A 5,919-nucleotide genomic window follows, 5' to 3' on the forward strand; every position below is an offset into this window, starting at 1 on the left:
CATTTTTTTTTATTCAAGTAAATCTACAATCTCTTGGAATTAATTCTCTGTTTCTCATTTCAGGTTTTAAAGTCCCATATTCTTCACAATGACCATCTTGCATATTAAATGTTCTTTCCAATTCTGGTGTGCTGTGAGACATATCAAAACAGGTTAACCCATGAATGATTTTGTACATGTCTCTCTCATTGGTCCAGTGTTTCAATCTGAAACAATCAATCTGAAAAGCAGGTTTTCTTCGATTTTTCTTTCCTTTACATTCAACAGGAGTATCATACAAAGACATCAGTGTATCCGAATCAGTGTAAATGAAGATGTCTGTCTTAAGTAAATGTGCAGCGATTACTATTTCAACTTCTGTAGCCCAAAAAGTACATTCACTGATCCGTGTTCGTCTAATGTAGTTGGCAACACTCTCTATCACTGGTAAAACCGATGTTAACTTATCATCCATCTTCCTCATGTGATTTATTACTCTCTCTCGTACAACTGAATGAAACTGTTGACCGGCACTGACAGTGTAGGAGATGCACATAAAGAAGCAGTTACCGTCTCCAACTACTTTTTGAACGGTACTTGGTATACCAAGCCGGACATGTGTGTTGGTTTTTGTAGGCAAAGATCCTACAAAATGTCCCATTGATAATAAAGAACTTAATCCTTTTTAACAGGATGAAAGTATATTTCAGTTGTCTCAGATTCAATAATGCAATCTCTTCTCGATATCTCAGATTTTGAAGAATGGAAATTATGAATTGGCATCTTAAAGTATACATGAGTCTTTAGACGCTGTTTTGATGAGAAAATTTTGTAACAAACTGAGCATTTATTGCATGTATGGCTGCTCTAATCCACGTTTAGTCTTTACTGCTTCCCACAGTCATAACATGAATAAGCATTACTACTGTATATCCCTTCTCAAAGTACAACTGGAACAACCTTTTTAAACATTTAAAAAATTATATTATCCTCCGCAAACGAAGTTTAGGGGGGTATATTGGAATCAGCATGTCCGTCTGTCTGTATACGAGATTTTGTCCGGACCATTTCTTGGAAACTGTTGCAAGGATTTGGCTGAAAATTTGTACTTACACTGGATGAAAAAAACAGTTTCCGCATGGTTGAAACACTGCTGAAACTCTGCGGAAACTTAAGCTTACTAATAGTTTCCGCAAAGTTTCAGTACTGAAACTTCAAGTTTCATCAAGTTTCCGCAGTGCGGAAACTTAAGGTGTCCACGAATCCAAATGGTTTCCGCAACTGAAACTTGATGAAACTTGAAGAATATGTAAGGTTTCAGCATGCGTAAACAGTTGATATACATGCAGCATACTATGGTTTCCGCATTGCGGAATCTTGATGAAACTTGAAGTATATGAATGGTTTCAGCTTGCCTAATCATTTGATACACAATTAGTATACTATGGTTTCCGCATTGTGGAAACTTGAAGAAAGTTCAATATATATAGTCTTTTCTATTTACAGCAGATTGACCATACCTCCTTCACTAAACATAAACTATCAATTTCAGAAAACAATTCAAACAAATCATATGTTTTTTTTTATTTAATTTCAATAAGATGTATGTCTTATATAATCAAGAATATGTAAAAGTAATTAGGATAATAAATGCTTAATTTCACATCAATGGTAGCCAACAAGCATCAAGGTGGATTTCTTTGTCACATAATCAGTTTGTAGTCCAACATAATCCAACAGAAAAGTCCTTGAGTGGTTGACTTCAGTTCTTGACGACTCGCTTGCATTTATGTTAGCGGTGGCTTTATGTTTTCTGAACTGTGCAACACAACACTTTAGTCTGCATGTATGACCTGTTCCCCTTTCTGTTGACTTCTACAATGTCAATGCTTAAGTACACCAGAGACTTGTTTTCATCCTTGTAGAAATAATGTCATGTTCAAGTTGGATTGACCTGCTCATCAGCTATTTGAACCTATTGAAAATATATGAATATACATGTAGTTTAACAGAATCGCTAATGCTGCTATAGTACAAGCCCTTGATTTATTAATTATTATCAAATTTCACAATTTCAGCATTTTTTTACTAGAATGATTTTAAATAATCTAAAAATTTATGTGTACTCGCTAGTCTATTAAAGTTGCCTCTTTTAAATTCTAAGGACAATAAAATAAAACAAACTTGAATTTAATCTAAATGTACATGAGTATATACACACATGTTTATGCATATCGATATTACGTGTTATCCCTTTGTTCCAGAGTCTCAGAGTAAATAAAGGATTTCTTTTTTCATTTTACTCGCACATCAAAATATAATCCCCTCTTTTAACCCCACCCTAGACCCATAGGCCATGGTTCAGGATATTTGAATAACATAAATAGGCTTGCTGTTAAATACTTCTTTTGAAATAATTCATATAATTTTCATAGGTAGCTCACAAAGTGTGGCTGACATACTTCCTTTTTTTTTAATAAAAGGGGTCATTTATTTCATTTAATACATTAGCATGTGTGTGACATAAAACAGAGAATAATGTTTGGACAGCCTTTAAAATGACTTAATATTTCTGTTCATCTCTGAATTATTCCTCTTTATTCCTATGTCAAATTCTGACCCTCTATTGTGGCCTCAGTCTGGGCCCAGGGAATATCAATTGAATGAAAATGAATCTGCACTCTATAAGTACATGCAGATCTACGTTTTTGAAAATAAAAATGTATATGTTACCCTAAATTATTCCCTCTTTCAAAGAGGGTGTGGCACTTCATTTAAACATACTTGAATCCCTCTGACCAAAGAATGCTTAATTCCAAACATGGTTCAAAAAATTGGACCCCACACCCACTCTGGCATTAGGTAAGTTATTAAATATACACAGGAAAGTAATTAAAAAAATTACTTGGACTCCCTGAGAAAATATGGACAAATTCTGTTAATTTGGTAGAAAATCATACATATAAAGCTTACACAGTAAAGGAAAACAGCGTCTATCCCCCCCCCCCCCCCACACACACACACACAAACACACACTGACAACCATCAGTGTGACAATGAAAGATAAAAAGATTAAAACTCTGAAATTTTTGATATAGTTAGAATACAATAGACAATAAAAATATCAAAACAAATATTTTGTACTTTAGTCCTTATTCCCTAAATTACAGCAAAATAATAAGTGCTTACTAAGACTTACTTTTTATCAGAAGTATTCTTCATCCTCTTTACATTTTCAGATGATTTGTTAGGTGGATACTACATGTAGAATCTGAAATGAAAATAGAGTTTACGATAGTACAATAATAATTATTTAAAAGAGCCAAGAAAAGACTTGAAAACCACTTGCATATCCATTCCCTCACACCCTGCATGCAGTTTCATTTACAATGAACTCTGATGGACAGTTGTGACACAGAAAAAAATCTGATGGAAACTCGGAACATTTTAAAATGGACACACTTTAAGTGACAGCCAAATTACAACATCAATTTAAATGTTCTTGAAATTTTGTGACCGTCGATCTGGGGAGGGTAGGGGTCCACCCAGAATAGGTAGTGCACACACGTGCACACCTGGCCTCAACACTCGGTCACTCAGTAACCATTAGACATGGTTATCTGTCCTTGACATAGATCCGTCAAGGATTCAGACATAAGATAATTCCTTTTCCAGTCTTTATTACAGAAATATGTACATTATATACATATGTCAAACTGTGTCTGCTAGCTGCCTGCTCTAGCCCTAACTCCTAACTCTCTTGCTGCTAAACTACCACTCCAGCTGCCACACTACTACAACTGAGATTATCTCTTTGTTTTTGTTTGTTTGTTGTTGTTTTTTTTTTTGATAAAATATAATCTTAGCCTTAAGGGGAATTGAATGATTATTTAATTTACTCAGGATTGTTTTACATCTTTACAATAGAGTGATGTGGACAGGTAAAGTGTTAATTTCTGTGACATCTATACTGTCTTCTGGGTAACAAAAGATAACTGCACAGGGGATTAACTAAATGTACTTCAAAGACTAGATAACAATGTTCAAGACATATATACAAGCCATCTGCTTAACTTTTAAGTACATTTTGTATTATTGAAATGCTAGAATGAACAAAATAGCAAACTGTAGTATAAAATAGAAATGGAAATCTTGTAATATTAAAATATATTAATTATAAGTTATGTACGACCCCTAACTCTTTGGTTAGTAGCTATAATTTAATCATTTTTTACAACTGGATTTAATTAATATTTATTTATTTTTTAAGTCAAGTAACCTGTAACATCTAAGAGATATGCAATCATACTCTGAGAGTGGGAAAAATTACATAAATTATACTTTTCCATAAAAGCAAGACTACATACATGTATAAGTTTGTTGAAGATATGTACCCCTTTCCAGATTCAAGATTATAATCTACAGGATAAGGACATGGCCACTTATTTAATTTTCTTTCATTGCATTTCACATCAAGGGCAGATCACTCTATCTGTATAATTAGTCAGAATTAGTAGTCTCTATTGGCCATTGTTTAGAGCTGACTTAGTAATAGAAATAAGGCAAATGGTAAACAGTTAAAAACATATAGAGTACAGAAATCTAATTCCATATCAGTCATTCTATCAAGTCCAAAAAAAAAAAAGATCATAGAAGTATTATGTCAAATTTTCATAATGGGTCATACGGCCAATGTGGCCCAGTGGTCAGAGCGACTGCTCCGAATCCACTGTGGTACGTGGAGTCTGGTCCTTCAGATGAGACTGTGTTGGTGGCATGAATGAAAAATTATCGAAATGGAGTCAAGGGACGTTATATAACAAAGAAACAAATATTATGGATCACTACCTTTAGAGATTGAAAATGGCAATTACATCAGACCACATACTCTATTTATAGAATGCAGAATTCATATTACCCGATAATACTGTTCTGACAGTGTTTTAGATGGTTTTGACTCTACAGTGATTTATGATATATTAAGCAACTGAACCACATTTAAACAGTTCTAGTGAAAATAAAAACATGGTATTTATGATGAACAATTACAAAATCAAGTTTTATGTTACAAAATCAAGTCAAATTGTTTCAAAGAAGATCAAAACATGCATATGTCTTATGTGTCAGTTTAAAATTACACTTGATCTAAATTAATATCATTTTAAGTTTGATTATTAAAATATTTTCTTATAATCATATACCTTGTAAGACAAGTTGCTTATGTATATTGTGCACTTTCAACATGTGTTTAATATATGATCATAGCTTTCAAAACTTTAATAAAATACTTCAACTTGAACATTATGAGGCTTCTGAAAATTATCAAGTCACTTTCATATTATAATCAACTCAGTTTTGTGTTGATAATCTGATAATAGCTAGGAATCTTCAGCCCAAAGTCTGCAGGTTCTCAGAAATTTATGTTACTTTCATAACTACAAATAGGCATTACACAGTTACACAGAGACACAATACTACATGACACAGTGAGGGCATTATCCCAACATGATCTAATATTTACCATTCTATGTTTAAAAAAAATGACCCCCCTTCCTCCGGAATGCAGCACAGTCTACTACCAAAATTATGACACAATTCAGCAAAAATTAACATTGGGTTCAGAAACCTATTTCTATGAATTATAACGAATACAATTAGGTATAATAAACACTATAGCTCACCTTTTCTGAAAAAAAAAAGCGTGGGGTCTGATCTTTCGCCTTTCCGAATGAAAAAGTTAACACCGGATATAAGTACATAACGCTATTACAGTCTAAAAACCAACCTGCATTTAAAACTCTGGAATACTACACGTTGTAAAGAAAATTTACATGACGTTGTAAAGAAAATTTACATGATGTAAAAGAATACAATAGCATATTCTATTTTTCATACGAAATACAAGAAAGATAAAAACAATGGTACAAACTGAATGCAGAC

The 5,919-nt window shown here is 33.1% G+C and overlaps 1 long non-coding RNA gene across 1 annotated transcript; it reads right to left on the reverse strand.

Annotated features, from left to right (window-relative positions):
- Positions 1-1,592: 1,592 nt before the first annotated feature.
- LOC133200043 (uncharacterized) lies at positions 1,593-5,694 on the reverse strand. Its single transcript, XR_009722873.1, has 3 exons — positions 5,661-5,694; positions 3,179-3,250; positions 1,593-1,954 (listed from the first exon to the last, which is right to left on the reverse strand). It is a non-coding gene; the product is annotated as an uncharacterized LOC133200043 (long non-coding RNA).
- Between the last annotated feature and the right edge of the window lie 225 nt (positions 5,695-5,919).

This window comes from Saccostrea echinata, unplaced genomic scaffold, assembly GCF_033153115.1.
Source record: "Saccostrea echinata isolate AGI-Se365-2 ecotype Australia unplaced genomic scaffold, CSIRO_AGI_Sech_v1 ptg000036l, whole genome shotgun sequence".
Classification (NCBI taxonomy): Eukaryota; Metazoa; Mollusca; class Bivalvia; order Ostreida; family Ostreidae; genus Saccostrea; species Saccostrea echinata.